The 21,371-nt window shown below is 48.7% G+C and overlaps 1 protein-coding gene across 4 annotated transcripts in view; it reads left to right on the top strand.

The window, feature by feature from the left end:
• Window positions 1–9,122: 9,122 nt before the first annotated feature.
• The window catches only part of TBL1X (transducin beta like 1 X-linked), a 223,626-nt gene continuing 211,377 nt past the window's right edge, over window positions 9,123–21,371 (top strand). The window contains exons 1-2 of one of the 4 annotated variants that reach the window (XM_060086313.1): window positions 10,838–10,952; window positions 19,824–19,907. The gene's annotated coding sequence lies outside the window, so the exon portion shown is untranslated. Of the gene's footprint in view, window positions 9,227–9,825; window positions 9,848–10,837; window positions 10,953–19,823; window positions 19,908–21,371 lie in introns of those variants that run through there. The other 3 variants (XM_060086317.1, XM_060086316.1, XM_060086312.1) reach the window with 3 other exon arrangements.

Genomic DNA, 21,371 nt, shown 5'->3' with positions numbered 1-21,371 from the left:
AGCCAACGAAAACTAATAAACATCAACATGTTGGCTCATGAAAGTCAGATTGTTGGGTGGGGGTCCCACATCCTGACACAGCCCTTAGCGCACTGAGGGGGCCTGGGGTAATGGGAGGAGGAACGGTTGGCCAAAGAAACAGTGGGTACGGGGGCAGACGCAAGCTGGGAAAATTTAGGGAACAGCACAGGCTGGGGAGGAGGCCAGGTAGGAACCAAGTAGGTGCAGGGAAAGTGGGAGAAATAGAGTCACCTGCCTCGTATTAATTTTCACTTGTCTTTAAATATACATGAACTACACACATGTGTATATCCTCTGTCTGTATGGCTTGAAATTTTTATATAAAATGTTTTTCTTGTCTCTTCCCCAGAAGCCAGTACTATCCTCAAGTCCTTTCATTTTCCGTTTCTTCAAAATGGGATTGTGTCTGTGTGTACAATTAGAAGTGTTATTTATTTATTTATTTGTTTGTTTGTTTGCGGTACACGGCCCTCTCACTGTTGTGGCCTCTCCCGTTGCGGAGCACAGGCTCCGGATGCGCAGGCTCGGCGGCCATGGCTCACGGGCACAGCCGCTCCGCGGCACGTGGGATCCTCCCAGTCCGGGGCACGAACCCGTGTCCCCTGCATCGGCAGGCAGACTCTCAACCACTGTGCCACCAGGGAAGCCCAGAAGTGTTTTATATTTAAAAATAGTCATCTGTCAAGTCAACTGAAATAGAGCATTCTGATTCGTTGAAGCAAACTTTAACATTTTAGAGTAGTTGTAGAGTGACACAGAGTTACGGCTGAGAGCTCCGTCTGCCCCCTTACCCAGTTTCCCCACAGTCATGCTGTTTTCACAACTAACAAGTCAACCTTGGTCCAATACTATGAACTAGAGTCCAGGCTATATTTGGATTTCCCCAGTCTCTCCACTAACGTTCTTTTCTGTCCCAGGACAGAGTTTAGTTGTCACCTGAGGTGCCTCTGGGATGTGACAGGGTCTCCATCCTTCCTTGTTTTTGACGACCTTGACAGTTTTGAGGAATGCTGGTCACGTATTTTATAGAATGTCCTTCAATTTGGGTTTGTCTCCTGTTTTTCTCATGATTAGACCGGGCTTATGGGGTTTTGGACATGCTCAAGCTTTTTTTTTTTTTTCCTTTTTTTGCGGTATGCGGGCCTCTCACTGTTGTGGCCTCTCCCGTTGCGGAGCACAGGCTCCGGATGCGCAGGCCCAGCGGCCATGGCTCACGGGCCCAGCCGCTCCGCGGCATATGGGATCCTCCCAGACCAGGGCACGAACCCGTATCCCCTGCATCGGCAGGCGGACTCTTAACCACTGCGCCACCAGGGAGGCCCTCAAGCTTTTATTTACGTTTCTTTGCCTATAATGTTTTGACAGACATTAATATATCTTAAAACAAGAATCATATTTAAGCTAGAAATCATGTATTTAGTAGTTGTGATCATTCGTTTAGAATCATTTATTTAGTGGCCATCACGTCTTTGTCCTCTTTGCGTAAAAATACGGAAAGCTAGGAGAGCACTTCTGTGCTCTTAGCCACGGCTCAGACCATGCCTTGGAAACGCACTGACTGCACAAGTCAGCCCCACACCTGAGCAACTAGACGGCACTGTACCACTGTGGGCTTCTGTGACTGGGCAGGGTTTGATCCAAAACAGTTAGTTCTAGAAACGTGACCAATTCCCATTACTATCTCAAAAATATATGAACATGTTCTTTCCTTCCCTCTCTCCCTTACAGACATTTTAAGAATCACAGATGACATATATCTGATCTTAGTAAATGTCCTCGATCTAGTGAAAATAACAGCAAACAAAAAGAGTTTCTTACACGGCTACTGGAGAAAAGCCCTGTGTTCAAATTCCTTTGAGTTTTATGGTGCGTTCCTCGAATCTGCTGGGTTTTCTTTTCTTTTTCTTTTTTTTTGAAGTCAAGTTTACTGAGGTGTCATTTACATAAAGTCTACCCTTTTAGAATACAGTTCTACGAGTTCTGACCAACATTTACAGTCATGTGACGGCACCCAAATCAAGATACAAAACCGCTGGGTCACCCCCCAAAGCATCCCCGTGGGCCACTGTCATCCATCTCTTTCCTGATGCCCAACACTGGCAAACAGTGATCTGTTTTTGGTCCCAGTGGTTTTGCATTTTCCAGAACACTGGATAAATGGAATCATAGAGAATGTCGCCCTTTGAGTCTGGCTTCTCTCACCTCTCAGTTTACAGCTGAGATTCATCCATGTTGTGGCACAGGCCAAAGCTGTTCCTTTCTAGGGTTCATTAGTGCTCCAACACACGCATAGACCGCAGTGAGCTTATCCCTTCCCCTGCTGAAGGACATCTGGGCTGTTTCCAGGCTTTGGCAACTATCAACCAACCTACGCGTGTAGAGGTTTTTGTGTGAACCTACGTTTTCACTTCTCTTAGGTGGCTAAGTAGGAGGTGATGGCTGGGTTGTCTGTGCGCATGACATGTATATGTATGATCTTATCGGGTGGCTGTTCATTTCATAAAAACAACATCAAAAAGGCCTTCTGACAAAGGCACCGTAGAAAAATGCCGATGTTCCACCTTCATGTAGTTTCACCTGTGCTTTTCTTGAACCTGCTGGTTTTCTTTGTCAATGTGGTGTTGAGCTTGACTATGTGGGAGATGATTTTTGTGCAGCAACTATTTATAAAATCATCCTCTCTCCCAGGCTTGTTCTCCACAGCGAGTTTCAAACACTAAATGCAGAAGTGGAAACAAAGGGAGGGAAACAAAACACAGAATGTCTTATAATAAAATATGGTTGCCAAAAGAGAGAGGGAGGGGGAACGGCCTTTTAAAAATTATAATCTCCTGCTATTTTGTAACTGTAACAGCCACGTATTATTTGGGGGAAATCGGAACTCTAACCCATCATGTGCAGCAGCCTTTTCTGTTGTTGTTCTGGTTGTTGCTGGGTGGGTGGGCTGTGAAATTATTCACGGACTGAGAGGCAATGTGGTTTGTGTTAGGAAGGCCATCGGTTTTGGAATCAGAGGAGTTGGGCCACTCTGGAAAGCAGAATATGGTCCTTTAAGGATGTCCACACTTGAATGCCCTGAAACCTGTGAAAATGCCACCTTCTGTGGCAAAAGGGACTTTGCAGATGTGGCTAAATTTAGAATTTTGCAATGGAGAGTTTAGACTTGGATTAGACAGTTTAGCCTAATTGAATCACCAGGATCTTTGAAATTGGAAGGGGGCGGGGCGGGGAAGAGCAGCTGGGGATGGTGCGTTGTGCGAGGGACAGGACCAGAGGAGGTCACATGCCGAGGAATTTGGGCTCTAGACACTGCAAAAGGCAAGGAAACAGATTCTCCCCTGGAGCCTCTGGAAAGAATCAGTCCTGCCAACAACTCAATGTTAATTAGCCCAGTGAGACCCATGTGGGACTTCTGGCCTCCAGAATGGTCAGATAACAAGTTTTTCTTAAGCCACTAAGTGTGTGGTAATTTGTTACAGCAGCAAGAGGAAACTGATACAGCCACTAACCTCTGTGAGATTCAACTTTCCTCCCCTGTACAATGAGTATGATGGCAATTGTATCTCCCCAGTCACATCATAGGTTGCTATGACAATGGGTGAGATTGTCTTTGAAAACGTTTAGAAAACTATAAGAAAACTTTGTTACACAGGAAAGACATATAGCTCCTGTCAGCTCGGTTCTTCCTTTGCTCACCGGCATCTGCTCCTATCAAGATACATTTAATTTTGCTGAGTCCTTTGGATGGTCCCTACCCTCTCTGAGTAGGTGGCTGTCCCCAGGCATTCCTGCTCTTCTAAGATCCATCCCCACCCACAAACAGGACAGGTTTGGTTCCTAAAAACACCCTCTGCTTCTTTTCCACCATCATTTGCCTCCTCCTTTTTCTTAAATATGTAAAAAAGGGTGTTCCTTAATTTAACTTTTTCTGAAAAGTTTTTGAAAACACACTATAATAAAGAAAACAGGGCCTCCCTGGTGGCGCAGTGGTTAAGAGTCCGCCTGCCGATGCAGGGGATACGGGTTCGTGCCCCGGTCTGGGAGGATCCCATATGCCGCGGAGCGGCTGGGCCCGTGAGCCATGGCCGCTGGGCCTGCGCATCCGGAGCCTGTGCTCCGCAACGGGAGAGGCCACAACAGTGAGAGGCCCGCATACCGCAAAAAGAAAAAAAAAAAAAAAAAAAAAGAAAACAATTTTCCTAGGAAGAGGTTAGCAGCCTTGAGTCCTTCAGTCTCCTAGAAACAAGGGTCTCTAAGCCAAATAGTCAACGTTATTTCTGCTTCGTGGGCCACTTGACTCTGGTATTACAGCGCTGTAAGCTGGAAAGGAGTAGGCATGTTTGTGTTGCAATAAAACTTCATTTATATGGACACTGAAATTCAAATTTTACATAATTTCCATCTCACAAAGTATCATTATTCTTTTGATCTTTTTCCCCAGGCTTTAAAAAAACGTATCCTTAGCTTGCAGGCTGTGCCAAAACAGGTATCAGAGCTGTCCTCTGCCAACTCCTGTCCTAGCACAGAATCTCCATCAGGGCAGGGAATTTTGCCTGTCTTGTTAATTACTCCTTCCCAGAACCTGTCTTTACGACACCTTTTGATATTTTGCTCATCAGGGAGGCATTTTTGGCATTCATTTAGAGTTTTAAAATATGGCATTATAATATTACTTATCTTGATGAGTACGTTTTTGGTATCCCCTTAAAGTCACCTCACTCTAGGGTCCCGGCCCATGAGCCATGGGAGGGGGTCCACGGTGGTGGCGTGGATGAGTCTAGGTAGGCAGAAGGGCCATAGAGAATCATGGGATGCAGCTTGCACTTCCTCCCTTGGCAGGAAGGTCCCAGGGAGAGATGGCAGGGGGTCCATGAACTTGGATGGGGAGAACCTCTGCCGTTCACCCAAATGGAGCATTTCTGACAATTATGACTATAGAGGAGATGAGAGCAGCATCAACTGTATCTTTGATTTGTTAGCAATTTGTCGCCAACAGAAGTCTGATGTATTTTCAGAGCAGGTTAGAGTTGAAGCAGGTTTTATTTGTACCCACCACTACTTTGAAATGACGGAAGTTATGAGTACCACCTCTAGGGCTTATGATTGGAAGTACCGAGAAAGAAGCACATGTGTTATGACGTTGGAATTTCTTTTTTTAATTTAACTATATTTTTACAGAATCGAGTTTCCTTGTAATCTTACGCATATTATTTTATGTATTTATGCCGTGGTAATCAATATAGTCAGTAACTTGCCAAAGAAGGTCTGGAGCATAGAAGCGGTTACAAACCCCCTCCTCGCAATCCTTTAACCTCTTGGGCCAAGTCTTTTACTCTGAGCAGTGGAGATAAAAATCCCTGCCCTCCAGTATTACTGGGAGGATCAAATTCGACACTGTGCACGAACAGCCCCATGCCCAATGCAAGGTGTTTTCAGTATTCAAAGGATGTGAACTGAATGTGACATTCCAAATAGAAAAAAAAACGCAACAACTCACATGCATTTGTCTGCTCGTGCTGCCGTAACAAAGCACCGAAGATTGGGTGGTTTAAATAATAGAAATTTATTAGGACTTCCCTGGCGGTCCAGCGGTTAAGACTCTACACTCCCAATGCAGGTGGCATGGGTTCGATCCCTGGTCGGGGAGCTAAGATCCTGCACTCGGCGTAGCCAAAAAGAATAACAAACAAACAGAAATTTATTTTCTCACAGTCTTGGAGGCTGGAAGTTGAAGTCAAGGTGTCGGCAGGGTGGGTTTCTCCCGAGTCCTCCCTTCTTGCTGTGTCTTCACACGGTCTTCCCTCTGTGCATGTCTGTGTCCCAGTCTCCTCTTCTTAAAAGGAAGCCAGTCAGATTGGATAAGGAAGGGTCACCCTAATGACTGCATTTGATTTATTTACTACTTTAAAGGCTGTCTTTCCAAAAACAGTCGCATTCTAAGGTGCTGGGGGTTAGGACTTCAACATATGAATTTGAGGCGGGAGACACAATTCATCCTATCTTGAGAAAATGATTGGATGCCCACCCAGGTCGAGGGGAGCGGAAGGGGCTACCACCCACCTCATCTCACATCCATGGCAGGTGATGGAAATCTCTGTCCTCACTCCTGTTTACTTCTCCAAGTACGTTCGCCACGTGCTACCACCTGATACAACCAGCTCCCTTTGTAGTTTCGGTTCCAGTCTCCCTGAGGAAAATTAGAAGCAAGCCCCAAAGCAAACCTCGGCCAGAGGTTTGTAAGTGAAGTTGGTGAGCACACCCCGCTTCTTCGTTTCATAAGAGAAGCTTGTGGCAGATGCTTCCTCAAAGCTGAGACATGCTCTGCCAACATGACCGAGAGGTCACTGTGGCGTGGAACACACGAATCCTGGACTCTCAGGCCTTTCCGAGTAGGCCAGTCCCACAAACAAATATCGGCCTAGGTATTAGGAGCCATAGAACATCAGATGGGCCTCGATGAAATTACATATTGGATTCAGTGAAAACTGGGCAGTAATTCTCAAGAGAAGTTTAACACCTCTTTCTACTGTCTTTTTTTAAAAAAATAATAGACTTTTTTTTAAAGAGCAGTTTTAGATGTACAGAACGGTTTAGCATATAGTACAGAGTTCCCAATTTTCCTCCTCCTACACACCATTTCCAATGTTACCACCTTTTGCGTAAGAGTAGTACATTTGTTACAATGAATGAATCAATACTGATAAAATCCACAGCTGACATTAGAGTTCACTTCTGGTTCTGTACAGGTCTACCTGTTTGGACAAATGCAAAATGTCATGTATCTGCCACTATAGTATCATGCAGAATCCATTGACTGCCCTGAAAATCCCTTGTGTTCCCCGTATTCGTCCCTTCTTTTCCATCCCCAGAACCCCTGGCAACCACTGATCTTTTCAGTTTTGCCTTCTCTAGAATGTCGTAGAGTTGGACTCATACAGTATGTAGACTTTTCAGATTGGCTTCTTTGACTTAGTGATAGGCATTTAAAGTTCCTCCTTGTCTTCCCAGGCCTTGATAGCTCATTTCTTTTTATTGCATAATGATAGTCTATTGTATGGATGTGCCACAGTTTGTTTATCCATACACCTACTGGGGACCATCTTGGTTGCTTTCGGTGTTTGGTGAGTAAAACTGCTGAACATTTCTGTGCGGGTTTTTGTGTAGACATAAGTTTTCAACTTAGTTGGGTAAATACCTAGGAGCATGGTTGCTGGATCATATGTTTTGCTTTGTAAGAGACTGCCAAACTGTCTTCCAAAGTGGTCTTACGTTTTGCATTCCCACCAGTAATGCTAAGAGTTCCTGTTGCTCGGCATCCGGTTAGCGTTTGATTTTTTGCCGAGCTGCGTGGCTTGTGGGATCTTAGTCCCAAGACCAGGGACAGAACACAGCCCCAGCAGGCAATGAAAGCGCCAAGTCCTAACCCCTGAATTGCCAGGGAATTTCCCGTATTTTGTCTTAATGTGCAATTTCATTGTGATATGTGATATTCTGCATCTTTTCATATGCTTGTTTGCCATCTGTATATCTCTTTGGTGAGTTTTCTTTTCCAGATCTTTTGCCCATTTTTATTCTGTATTGTTTTCTTATTGTTGAGTTTTGAGAGTTCTTTGCATATTTTGGATATAATCCTTTATCAGGTATGGATTTCGCAAACATTATCTCCCAGTCTGTGGTTTGTCTTTTCATTAACAGTGTCTTTTGCAGAGCAGAAGTTTTTAATTTCAATAAGTCCAATTCATCAGTTTTTTTTTTCATGGATCATGTTTTTGGTGTTGTATCTAAAAACTCACTGCTAAACCCAAGGTCATCTAGATTTTCTCCTACGTTATCTTCTAGGGGTTTTATGTTTTTGCTTTTTACATTTAGGCCCATGATCCATTTTAAGTTAGTTTCCGTGAAAAGCCTTGAGGTCTGGGCTAGATTAATTTTTTTGTTTGTCTATGGATGTCTGTTGTTCCAGCACCATTTGTTAAAAAGGATATTCTTTCTCCATTGAAATACCTTTGCTCTTTTGTCAAAAATTATTGACTATATTTGTGTGGGTTCCTGCTGCCTTTTTATTAAACATTAGGCTACTGTTTAGGGGAAATACTGATTGCATTTGTTGCGAGCGGATTCTTGTATTCCAGCTCCCTGCATCAGCAACCAAAAATACTTGTTTGGAATATAGATATTGTGCAGTGGATACCTGTGTAGATCATTGCTGCTCACGGCCTCCAAATCAACCTTTATACTTTTGTCAGAACGCACTAGCTCCTTTCCTGCTCTAATGTGCTTTTTCTCCTTTTGTCTTACACCATTCGAAGAATCTGCAAAACAGATTAAATAAGATAGTCTAATTTAACACGTTCCTACCACCCATCTAGCATTCAGAAGGTGGAATTTCTCGGTGTTATTAGGATAAATGTAGGGGGTCGCCTTTCCTGTCTGAGGTCTTACAGAGTCCCTGGGGGCTCCTAGGAGTCTGTGATGAAAGTGCTTGACTCCTTACTTGCAAGAAGACCGTTGGGATTATTGGGACGCGATCAAACAGGCAAGATGGATTCCAAGCTCCCTTGCATTGTTAGCTACGGAAGACCAGCTGTAAAAAAAAGTGGTCACACCGGGTCCTAGTTTGGAAGCGAGGATTTCCACCACTTTCTCATACTTTAAATGATTGGCTTCTGCCAAGTAATCAAAACATACCAAGGAACATTTTCATCGTGTTCAGTTCGGAATTTCCAAGCGGCTAACAAGCAAGGCTGGCAAGCCAGAGGGCCAGTTTGGCTGCGCGGCTACTCGAGAGTGTGCGGTAGCCGGGGGCCGTGTCCCAGTAAAGCAGAGAGCTGTAATGATGTCAACTTGTTATTTACTTTCCAAATCTGAATGACTGAGCAAGGCGAAAGGAGAATCAATCAACCACAATGTGACCCTACAGGCGGAAAAAACGCAGCGCTTCCACTGGCAGGCGGTGGGGGAAGGGAAGCACGTGTAACCGGGGCAGGGTTGCATCAGGAGCTCGCTCGGGTTTTCTGTTGCCCCCCTGATTTTTCGATTGCCTGTTAATACCTCAGCATCAGTCCTCACAAGCCCAGGGAGCCCGGGAGCAACGACGGGCAGGCTCAAGGGAAGGTCCCACCACGTCCTTGTGGGGGGCCTTGAATGGCAACTGATACAAAATAAGGCAAAATCTATTCTGCTGATTCACAATTATGGAGACTGTGTAAGTGTATCTTTTATTGATGTGCTCTAATAATAATGTGCGGCAACCGTCGTTTTACATCACTGACGTTTCACAGCAATATTTGGCAACATAATTTTTAGTCTGCCTTTTTGATGGAGGACCAGCCCCTTAGACACTCACCTCGGGCCCCCTCTCCGCACAACCAGTACAGCAAATGGCCCCGTGTCCCAGCAAGGAGCAAGTGAGGTTCCAGTGTAAAACGCTGAGTGTGTACTGGGCTCTTGGGGCGAAGCTCCAGGGAGGGGCAGACTTATTCTAAAATGTTCCGCAAAGCAGACACCCAAGGTGCCGTGCCGGCGGGTGGGTGCAGATGTCTGTTTAAGTAAACTCAGGCCTCGAGTGGGGGGCAGTTGTCACCAAGCAGGAGGGAAGGCAGGAGCGCTGCGGCCTCGGGTTCACCAGGGCTGGGCCGAGCGAGCTGCGGCAACCTTAGCACTTGGCCGGGGCCCGAGGCCCGACGCCTCCGGGCGGGGGCGGGGGTGAGAAGGCCCGAGGGCCCGGCTTCTTCCCCCTGCCCCCGCCGGGAGCCTCCACCCCGCTGGGCCCGAGTTTTTTTCTCCCCACGCACTGCCGGCTCTTCGCTGGAGGCATTTTGCAAAGGTCGAGGCTCCCCCTGGGCCTCCACTTTTCCGGGGAGGAGGGGAGACCTTTGGGGTGCCCTCCCGGCAGCCGATTTTGAGGGAGCGGCGTCCTCAGGCAGGTTGCAAGGGTTCTGCTAGGGCAGCTGGGCGGCTGCTTCTTGGAGGTGGGGGAGGGTAACAGAGCGGTGGCCCGGTTCCCCCCTCCCCTGGAAACCGCGGTGCTGGTGACAGGGCTCCTGTCCCGTCCTGGCTGGGTCCGGGCCTGGGACGGGGTGGGCACAGGCCTGCGTCTCCTTCCGCCCGCATGGAGGCCACGAGGAAGGGACGGGGTTCGGATACACTAGGGAGACCCGGATTCCCTTCAGCCACTCCGGGCGCGGCGGGGAGAGCAGAGTCAGGGGTGAGGGACAGGGGAGGGTCGCAGGTTCCCCCGCCGTGGGGGCGGGGCGGGCCGGGACGCGAGTCTTCCCTGGAGCCCTGGGGGAGGGGCTGTGTTGGGGGCGGACTTTCTCCCTCGTGGCTGTGGGGGAGGGCAGGCCTCGTGTCCTCACCCTCCGTGGGGGAGGGACCAGCTTGGGACGCGCCCCTCCCCCCGGGCGTGTTGGGGTGTCGGGGGGGGACCCGGGCTCCCGTCCCCGAGCGGTGGGGGAGGGTGCGGGCTGGGGCAGTGGGGGGAGGGGCCGGCCCGGCGGCGGAGAAGGCCTCCCTGGCAGTCCTCCCGGCCGGGGTCGGCGCGCTGGCGGCCGCTCCCCCCGGAGGTCACTGCCCGTGCCGGTCCCTCCCGCCGTCCCGCCCTCTGCCGCCGCCACCGCTCCCGCCCCAGCCCCCCCCACCCCCCCCGCACTCTCTGCGCTCGGGAGCGAGGTGCCGCCAGCGCCCCCGCCCCGCCGCTGCTGCCGCCGCCGCCGCAGCGCCCTCGGCCGCCATTCGGCATCCGAAACTTTCCAGCGCCCGCGCCTCTCGGGGACTCGGCTGCGGCGGGGCGGGGGCGGCCCGGGGGCGGCGCGCGGCTGCTCCGGGCGCCGGGCCCTCCTCGGCCGCGGCACGGCCCGGGCTCGGCGACGGCCGGCCGGAGGGAGGTTCGGGGCGGCGGCGCCGCCGCAAGTTGCGCTGTTCGCGGCGAGGTGAGTGAGCGGGGCTCGGCCGGCCGGGCGCGGGGTGGGGCGGGGGGGCGCGAACTTGTCCCGCGTGGGGGCCGGCGGTTCCCTCCCTCCGGGGTCAGGCCGGCGGCCCGGGGCGCCCGCACGCTCCGCCCGCCTCCGGGGCTCTGGAGGGGCAGGTCCCCAAATGTCTCCCGGGCTTGGGCTGGGGTGCGGCGCGCTCTCTGCAGGCTGCACAATACCCCGTTTTGGCTGCTCCCCAAAGTGCCGGCGCGTTGGGGGCGGGCGGAGGCTGGGGGGCTCCTTTGTTTCGGGGAGGGGGAGGCGGCCGGCAAGTTTGGGGAAGCGCTCGGTTTGTCCCCCGGTGCCCCTTTGTCTGCCCAACCCGGGGCTTGCTGGACGGACCTGCGCCGCCGCGGGATCCCCCGTGGGGGGAGGGGAGCCCCATTCATCCCCGGGCGCGGGCCGGCCAGTCCCGGGCCGGCTGGAAGCGCGGCGGCGCGGGCCCTGGGCGGCTCAGTTTCCGAGGCGCAGAAACTGTCAAGGAAGTCGGGAGCTCCCCAGCCCGAGCGAGGAGCGCGGGCTGGGGGCGACTTCGGCGGACGGTGGGCGTCCCTGGTCTCGCCGGGTCTGCGGAGCGCGGCCTGGGGAGGCTGCAGACCTGTTGCTCCCGGGCTGGGGGAGGGGTGCCCCCAGATTCGCGTCCCGGGCGCTGCTCCCCAGGGGGACCTTGCCCACGGGGGCCAGTGTTCGGAACGGGGTGGGGCGCGTCTTCGGGGGTCGCCGGAGGTCGCCGGGTCTGTGACACTTGGGGGTTGTCAGAGGCCCGCGGGCGCTGGGTTAGGGCCTGCCCTTCACGTGCGCTGTCCGTGCGCGGTGAGGCCCGCGCCGGGGCTCGTTCTTAGCACGGCCTCGCGTTCTCCGAGCCCCTCGCTTTGGAAATCCCACAAAGTTAGAGTCGGAGGTGGGTTTTTTTTTTTTTTTTTTCCTATAGCTGATGTTGTAGAGCAGAACCCCAAAAGAAACAAACTCCATGCTCTATTCCTTGTGCCACGGTTTCTGCTTTGCTTTGCCACATGTGGTTTGACCTGACTGCTGGATGTTTTTCTCTCCAGGCGCGGCGCCTGGGTCCCTGGGTTAACCTGAAAGGGGAGGGGCGGGACTCCAGCCTGGGAGGGGGAGGGGAGCGCCCCTCTTCAGTCCTGAGCGGTGGCCTCGGGGTAGGAAATGGCCCAGGACGATTTTATGAAAAGTTTACAACTAGTCATTCCTAGGAAAGACGCGATGGGGGGTGGGGGTGGGGGGGCGAGTGTTGAGTATGGCACAGTTGAGACGTGAAGATGACGCTTTTATGTTAAGGGATGTTAATATCTCAAACGTATGGCAGATTTTCGTGGAAAACCCCCCAGCTGGATAAAATGAATCCAGGGATGTAAGTTGAAGTGCATCACCTGGCCCACTTATTAAGATAGCCCCTTAAGGATATTCCAGACCTGAAGGGTACACACACCTGTGGGACGAAAATGGAGACTTTAGGTGTTGATTTGGTGTTGTGCACAGCAGGGTGTGTGTCACTGGATCTTCTGAGGTTGGCTTGTCCGGGGCTTAAGTCACTCGAGGAATTGTCAACACCCCCCATTTAAATTTCTCACCTTGACCCTTAAATCTCCCAAAGCTCACCCCTCCTGAAAGTTTGGGTGTTTACATGAAGTGTGTGGTGTCCTGGTTGGTCTCAAATCTCACCTTTAACCATGGGAGTCTCAGTTTTCTCATCTTTGTGATGGCATCATGAATCTACCTGGGTGGGCTGTTGGGAGGGTTTCAGCGCTAGCCAGCAGAAAGGGCAAGAGCCCCTGAGCCCACCTGCATCAGGACACTTAACGCTTTGCTAGAAAAGCAGCCTTTGTCCCCGTTTGGCCTGAACTAGTGAAAGGGCCCATCCTGTTGTGCTCTACCGTTGATCTTCAAGTCCTGTAACTTTTCTGAGTGTCGTTTTCTATATGTGTAAAAATAAAAACGGGAACTGAAATCGTGGTACTCATTGGGTAGTGCAAGGACAGAAAGAGGGACTGTACGTGTAAGTTTTTTGAAAACTACAAAGCTGCCTGTAAGTTTTACTTGTTGGTATTGTGCAGGTAGCATAATTATCCTAATGTTACTCTAATGCCATGCAGTGAGGGTTTTACAGGCACTTAATGCCCTGTGTGCAGCAATTATTTCCATTCTGCTTCAGAGGACACTGACTTGCTCATATATGGTGGAGGGAGGATTGTTTGATTCCGAAAGCCCAACTCTTAAGCTAGGTGTTATTTTGCCTTCTTGTGTATACATTGTGTGAATCTTCCCACTTGGAGACAGGCTCGTTAAATTACACACACACACACACACACACACACACACACACACACAGTTTCTCTCTCTCCCACACAGAAGAACCTACATTGAAATCTGTTTATACACCTAGATGAATGTCAACAGAAATCATGAAATGTCCACCACAGTGGAAAGATTTGTTTTCGTCTATAGCTTAATTATCCAGTGTGGCAGCCACTAGCCAACATGTGCATATTTAGATTCAAATGAACTAAAATTCAGTAACAATTCTGTTGTTACTAAAGTAAACAGTTCTGTTCTTTCATTACTCTACCCATAATTCACATACTCGATAGATGTGTGTAGCTCGTGGCCACCATATTGGGACAGCGCAGAACTTGCAGAACGTTCTATTGGAGGGAGATTCTCTATGGTTACTGCAAGTAAGGATTAATAAAGAAGGCAGTAAAGAGAGTTAGTCTACTTTTTGTGGGAGGAGGGGAGAGGCTGTAAGAGTTTGAAGTAATTTACTGGTAGACTTTTAAAAAAAAAAAGGCAGGCAGGCCCATTTCAGCTAGCAGGTGACCTAGGAAAGTGATTTCAGTGAGATTGACATCTGTGGTTTATTAGGTTGGATCACTTTTGGTTTGGATCACTTTTGGATGAGAAAACCAGAACTCCAAGCTGGAGTCTCTCACTGAGTATTTAACCTTGGGCATGGCATTTAGTGTCTCTGTGCCTCAGTTTCCCCACCTGAAAAACGGCATAGCCAGTCCCCACGTTGCCCGCCTTTGAGTGTGTCGTGGCGAACATCTCTTGGGATGGTGGGGAGCCCAAGGTGTCACCGTCATTGAAGCCCCACGTAGGTGATTTAGAGGCCTTAGGTGATCTAGAGGCCTTATCTGATAGTTTAAAGCCTTGCTCGCCATGGGCTACCCCCCCCTCCCAGGTTTATGTCTTAAGTCTTAAGGTTTAATTTCTTGAGGGCAAAATCTTCTGCTATTGAAAGGCTGATCAGGAATCCTTCCAACAAAGTGAGGCTTAACAATAGTCAAAGTATTTTTAAAAAGTGGCTGAGTGCTGGCCATTTCCTGTATACCGGTCCCTGAGTCAGGATGTTATTTTTATTAACTTAGTTGGTGTGTTCTTTGCATAGTCTTTTGTATTTTTTTTATAGCAACGTATTAGAAATTTTATTTGTGGTTGGGGGGAAAACCCCAGTTTTGCATCTGTGGGAGAGGTGACTTCCCAGATCCCCCTCTGCCATTTGTCCTCAGTCTTGCTTTGTCTCAGGACTGCTGTGGCCTGTCAAGCCTTTGAGACACCTGGGATATCCATGATTCTCTTCCAGAGGCGGGAAATGGGTTCCTGCAGAGGGAAGCCAGGCCCACAAGAGCCATCTCACGTAGGTCCTGAGTGTCAGGAATTCAGACCCTTCATCAGTTACCTATCGGGAGGGAGGACCCCACACCCCAACCCTGAGGCTGCCCCCCCTTTGAGCTTTCCGCCAGGTGTCTGGGTCTTGGGCTCTACACACGTGGTTCTTGCCAGGCCTGACCCGGGCCAGAGGACAAGCACGATCGCTCTGCCCTGTGAGGCGAGACTGTCCAAGGTGTGGTGTCCCCGATACCTTGCATTTGCCTCCTTTTTCTCCGTTAAAAAAGAAGAGTATGTGACTTCCAATAAGTTGTTAATCTTTCACCACCCGAGACATTTAAAAAATAGTTTCAATCAGGAAGCAAGACTAAAGTCATTTTGTAAACATTTTTTTTTTTAAGTTGGAAAGATAAACTTTTTTTTTTTCCATAACTATTTTTAGCGTGAAGGAAGTAACTGGCCTCTTGAGTGGAGACTGGATGTGAGTTTTTCCCTCGGGTCTTGCCCTCCTTGGCCCTTTCCTCCTGTTTATCCTTTCCATGGGGCTCGACCAACTGGATGGCCCTGGCCACATTAGCAGAACGAGACCCAGCAACCAAAATAAATGCTGGATGTGGGAAGGGACAAACAGTCAACATGTTTATAGAGGGAAAGAGAGCCTGCTCTGAGAAAATGAGTTTAAAACCTCAGGGGAAGAATTCAGTCATTAAGGAATGTGCTCCCTGGGAACTTGGCCATGGAGGTGGCCGCCTCCTGCAAAGCCCTTCTGTGCATTTATTGCCGGCATCAAATATTTTTTGGGAATCCGCTGCCTGATTGAAGATTGCAGATGTGAACTGGAAGCCATTGAAAAGTTAAATTGGAGCAAATTTAAACTTGAAAACAGAGGAGAGAGTATTTTCTTCTGATAGAGGAAGTTGGGTACCATTTTCCACGGCTCTGGTTTGTTCTTGGTAGTTGGAAGGGAAGAGGTGGAGCTGGAGCGTGACTCGCAGGCTCGAGAGAAAGGGGGTCTTAGACACGAAGGTAGACAAGATGGTTGTTCAGGGGGACCGTATTTGCAGCGTTGAATTCTAGAAGCTTGTAGTCAGCCCACGGTTCTCAGGGCAGTTTTGTCTTCTACCGTCAAGCAGCTTTTGGCAATGTCTGGAGACGTGTGGTTGTCACAAGTTGTTGGGGGAGGGGGACGGTGATGTTCCTGGCATCCGGTGGGGGGTGGTCCGTGGATGCTGCGTAAAATCCCACAGGGCACGGGACAGACCCACCCCAGAGAACAACCCGGCGCTTGGTGCCCATGATGCCAGGCTGCAGACACCAGCCCTGAGTTCTGCTGTCAGCGGTGCAGTCCTGTTTCGAGCAAGGTCCACGGGCAGGTGGACGTCAAGATAGGTATCCGGCGCTGTGGTTCTCAAGGCTCCCGTAGGCCGTTTTGGGATGCGTTAGGAAGTAAATGAGAAGGAAAAGGAGGCGGTGGGAAGCGGGTGGCCTTTGAGAAGAAAGAAGCGGGAGCGGTGGAAGGCCGGGAGGTGTTGGTGGGGGGGGGCTGCGACTCAACTCGAGTATTTTAGAGCCCCCGATGCCAGCGCGCCTGCGTGGCTCCTTCCTGTTGGTTTTGCTGATGTCATTGCAGATGGACCAGGTCTCACTTTTGGTCGGCTTCTTGGGCCTTGGGTATTTATCAGGGGAGCAGCGGTTCCTGTCTACTGCTTTCGGACCCTCTCTGTGCCCAGCGAAATGTCGGTTAACCTGGCCTTGGGGTAACCTCCACCGCCCTGCTTGGGAGGGCGGGGACAAGTCAGTGCGGGAGGTGTTTGCTGCTCGCAGGACTCTGGCTGCTGTTTCAGGCCCTGTCCTCCCCTGTGAATCGTTGATTCGGGAACGGCGGGGGGCAGCTGGGTGCGGACCTGCAGTGGGGCCCTCTTCCAGGGCTGGGCACTGCTGGCACCTGGAGCCTGGTCCTCCTGAGCCAGCCCGTGGCCCCGTGTCCTGTGACCCCCCCGGAGGAGCGCCAAGCCCAGCCTGGTTGGGGACCCCGTGGGCTCCTGTGGTCATGGGGTCGGGGACGTGGTCGGAGGGAAACCTGGTTTGCAGCCAGCTCCCCATGCGCTCACCGCCTCTGGGCACATCAGCTACCTTCTCTAGCCTTAGGTTTCTTCTTGAGAGAGAAAGAAAATAAAATTTGTTTCTCAGGCTTGTATTAACAGAAGGAGGATTATTATCATGCTTGGAGCCCAGTGACCTTAGGTTTTCCTCTACTCTGAAGTTGGGAATTGGTGTGGAAATATCCAGTGATGACAATAATAATATATCTTTTTTAGTTACGGTGGTCTCCATCAATTGCTTGCTTGTTTTTCTTCTCTCTCCCCCCCTTAAGTTAAATTTCAGGGCTGGCATACGCACACAGACACACACACGTGCTATATACAGACACATATATATCCTCTCTATATTTCCTAAATTTACTATATGATAAATAATGAATTTCAGCATGCTTAAATTTCTGTAACCACCACCATCATCAGGTTACCAAACAACTAAATTCCGTCCCCCCGAAGGAGTCCGTAGTGCCTTCCCTGCATACCCCCCACTCCCTCAGCCCCTGACCTGGGCCACCTGCCCATCAGCCCTGCTCTCCTGGTCTTGGTAATCGCATTTTAACTCAGGATGAAATGCCTAATGGTGAATCTCTCCACTCTTCCAGCACCTTCCTTGACTCATGAATATTTTACTGTAGCACACTTGGGCCAGTGTGTTTTCCTCAGAATGATTTTGCACTGTGGATTTTACCAAAAGCAAGGAAAGGCCAAAACTTAGAGTTTCTTAATACTTGTAAGAAATGACAGTGAATCAATATCAGGTGTCTTGTTGGAGCTGCCTGTAGGATTTGCGCATTTCCTGTACCAGCTGAGCCGTGCTGCTGAATCAGTTGAGGTGGGACATTTTTGGATGCACTTTCAGAGACTGTTTCTGGAACAAGTACTATGTAAAATGTATCAGTAGGTTAGACTCATGTCTTTAGTTTCAAAAACAGGACACACGTTAAGAGGCGTGGTTTTCCCAGTGGGTTGATTAACGTGACCGTAAAGTGCACTGAAAATATCCAGTTGTGTTTGCATTGGTTTGTTGTGGAAATAAATTCCTACGTCTGTGTTTCTATGTGGTTGTTAACCTGAATTTTACCTTGGGTCGTCATTTCACTGTTTGTGATCAAATAAGGAATATCATGTTTTCTAGAGAGTCCTTCGCCTGGTGTTTTGGTCACTTGTGTCCTGCCTTGGGTTGCCTGCCTGCTTGTGTGAAGTTGTTGAACCTGTGTGTGTCCTCACTTGTAGAGTGAAAGGCTGGATGAGCTGATCTTGAGGCCTCTCCTACCCTGTGTGTGCGGATTGTAATGTGGAAAAGGCACACGTTAAATGTTGCGTAGGCTCTTTTTTTTTTAAACACTTTTGTAGGTTAAGGATTATGGTGGTTTTATATTAACTAGCAGTTTGGGTAAACTGTGTTCCATGCTTTAACTATCGTTTTACCCCTGATTGAAATAAACAGTATTCAACTTAACATTGCTAAGTTAGTTGCATGTTTTACTGTAAAAAAACCCCCAGCAATTCAGAAGACACTTTGGGCTGTGGGGTGCCTCTGAATAAGACTTATGAGTGTTGTAGTTTCCCAGTCTCAGGAGACCCTGTAAAATAAGCACAAACAATGCTCACGGCAAAATTCATAGTGTTTATTCTTGAAGAGAGTGTCTCTGCCTTGAATTCCTGTCATTTTTTCCTATGGGGTGGATGGAGCTGGAATACTGAAAAGAAAACATGAGAGTTTTCTTTGCTTACTTCTCTTGAGCCTGGAATCCAGAATGTGACCTCAAATAGCCAGCCCTGAGCACTTTCCTTTCTGGAACACTTACCGCCAACCCGCAGGGAGAATACAGGGGCAGGAGGAGGTGAGGACTCTCCCCGCACCACCACCCCCCACCGCCGCCCCCGCCCCGGCCAGATCACCTTCTCTCTCTCCAAGATATTGAAGACTTTTCCTCATGTCTACTGCAACCTGGACACCCAGCCTCATCCATGTTGGAGCAAGGCTACGGGGACACTGTCCACTTCTTGGAGAGCCTGACTCATAACTATTACAGACTTACCCGTTGTCATTGGGCTTTAGAGTCTGTGTGAACATCCGGTATCCAATTTGCAAGCACTTCTACTTGTTTAAACTTTCCGATAGATGGAAATTTGGGCAAAAGAAGCTTACTGTATGTGATGCCATTTTATTTCTTAAATCAGTAATAACAAATACTTTAATATGGTAAGACCATGTAAGTCATGATTGGGAACTGGAGAAAATTCTGTGTAACTGAGCAGTGCTTTTTGTTTCTAGTGCGTTGGGGTGATTTTTAGCCTTAGCCGGGTCAGCTCTACCCTTCAGGTATGCTTGTTATCTTGACATCCGTTTGAAGATGAGAAATGAGATAGTGGAGCTGGAGGGATGTTACCCCATTCATATGATGCAGACATCTGTAGCACCGGTATGCATAGTTCTCAGCACCTATAAAGTTCCAGGTGGTTGCCGAGTTTTAGGTTGTATTTAGAAAAGCAACTGAGTAGAGAATTGATGTCTCTACCATTTGATTCATTTGGAAGACAATAAACTTGGGTCCTTGCCTTAGGTTCTTTTTCCAGCAGAGTCTTATCAGGCATTTTAATCCCTTGAAACTTGAATGCCAACTCTGTGTTGGTAAAGACTCAAGTATTCACAGTTATCAACGTAAAAACAAGGTTGCCAGTTCCTGACAGTCACAGGTCAGTCTTGGGAGACACGCTTTGGTTTAACTCCTAATTTGATGATGAAAAAATACCACATTAGGTTTGTATTTCTAAGATGCACGATGATTCTGTGCCAGTTTCAGCAATTTCCAGAGATCTGGAGTGTAATTCTTCAAAGAGCCTTGCCAGGAGAAACAGCATTGGAGGGGCACCCAGCTCAGAAGTTGGTGAAAACAAGAAGTAATGATCTCATGTGTCCAGTGCATGGCAGAAATTGTTGTAGACCAGATGAGAACAAGGGGAGAGGCCTGTGGAAATCAGACTTGCCTGATAGATTTCATGGGACTCTGATAAATTTCACGGGCCTCCTCGTACATTTCCTTGAAACCAGTAGTCTCCATGTTTAGCTGGGGCAGAGGGTGACAGAAATGCCTCCTCTCAGGTTTCAGTTCACGAAGTGGGCTCCCAAGGGGACCGGATACCCTCTGGCAGTGACGGTGAGATTCACTGGAGTGCAGGAAGAAACGTAAGTTCTCTGTTTATTTATTTTTATGTAATAGTTACAAAATGTCTATTTGTGGTCTATGAAAAATGCATATAATGTTCCTTGAGTGTTGTCTCTAGCCGATACATTACATGAGTTGGGGTTCATGCTTAAAAGGTTTTCACTGAGAGGCATATGCAATGAAAAAGCATCTAGAGATCACTGATGGGGTCCCCAGAGGTGATGAGGGGCTGATATTGAAGTCCCTGAATAAAGTGGGACACAGATGCATTCCCCTTTCTCCCTCTGGCTTCACCTGCCACGATGTGTGTGTGTGTGTGTGTGTGTGTGTGTGTATACACACACGTGTTGTGACTGAGATCTGCCAGCTTAAAGATTGGACATCCCTCCAGAGGCACAGCTATTAATGATGTGATTTGGGGAAGAAAGAGCATACGTTGACAGGGTGCTGTGCACGTTTTGGATGTACAGGATTGTGCGTGTTTTTAAAGCTGAAAAAATATTTGTGTTTCAGAACCAGATGACAATATCTAAGTTGCAGGTGCATGAGCAAACTTTGGAACAATGCTGTGCTTTTTTAAGCATTTCATGATGCCGCAGTGTTTTCATAATCACTTAATTCTGTTTATAAATCAGCTGCTTTCATTGACGGATGCCCTCAGGGCTCCCAAGAACCAGGCTTTTTGTCAAATACGTGATTCAAACTTTAAAAGATGTGAGATAGCGCTGGAACTGGGTTGTGATAAAAGTCTCTCGGTGCCTTCAGTCTGGCTGTTTATTTGTTGTTGTTTTCTTCCAGAAACATATTTCATCCATCATGGTTGTTATTAAATCTTTTATTTTTTTATTTTTTGCATTTCACATTAGAGGCTTTTTAAAAGAGAAAACTGTCATTTTGGTTGATGCTGTATTACTGGTGTTACAGAGAGTAAATAAATACAAAAGTTATATTCACAACCCAGACCACATTGTGGGCTGTGGAGGTGAGACATAGCACTCACCTCCAAACTTCAGGTCTTTGGCTGAGGTCGTTTGCTGAGAATGGCTGAAGCTTTGGTTTTCATGACACTAAATGTCGACCGCAAGCAGTTCCAGGTTTCCACACCAGCCTTTTTGTTTGTTTAATTTGAAATGATTGATACGTTAGCTTCGGTGCTGTGTATGATTTTTGGTGTTTGTGCCTATTTTTCCCTTTGTGGGTACTGAGTTTGCAGCGTAGCTTTGTATGTAAAGGGAAGCAGAGACGTGCACTGTGCATGCAGATGCCTGCAGCTAACGCTGGTCTTGTTCTCCATACCGTTGGGGCACCAGGGCCACATGTCATTTCACGCTCGTCAGGATCCACGTGGACATTCATCTGTCCTTTGGTAAACTGATACATTTATCTCCTACTTAAAAAAAAAAGATTGCTTCTCTTTACAGTAATATTCAGAAGGCACCTACTGTGAAGAGAGGAGAAGCAGGAAGGAGATTTTTTTTTTAAAT

Source organism: Mesoplodon densirostris, chromosome X (genome assembly GCF_025265405.1).
Source record: "Mesoplodon densirostris isolate mMesDen1 chromosome X, mMesDen1 primary haplotype, whole genome shotgun sequence".
In the NCBI taxonomy this organism is placed as follows: Eukaryota; Metazoa; Chordata; class Mammalia; order Artiodactyla; family Ziphiidae; genus Mesoplodon; species Mesoplodon densirostris.
The sequence above is the reverse complement of the archived record's forward strand: the minus strand, read 5'-3'. Positions and strand labels throughout refer to the sequence as shown.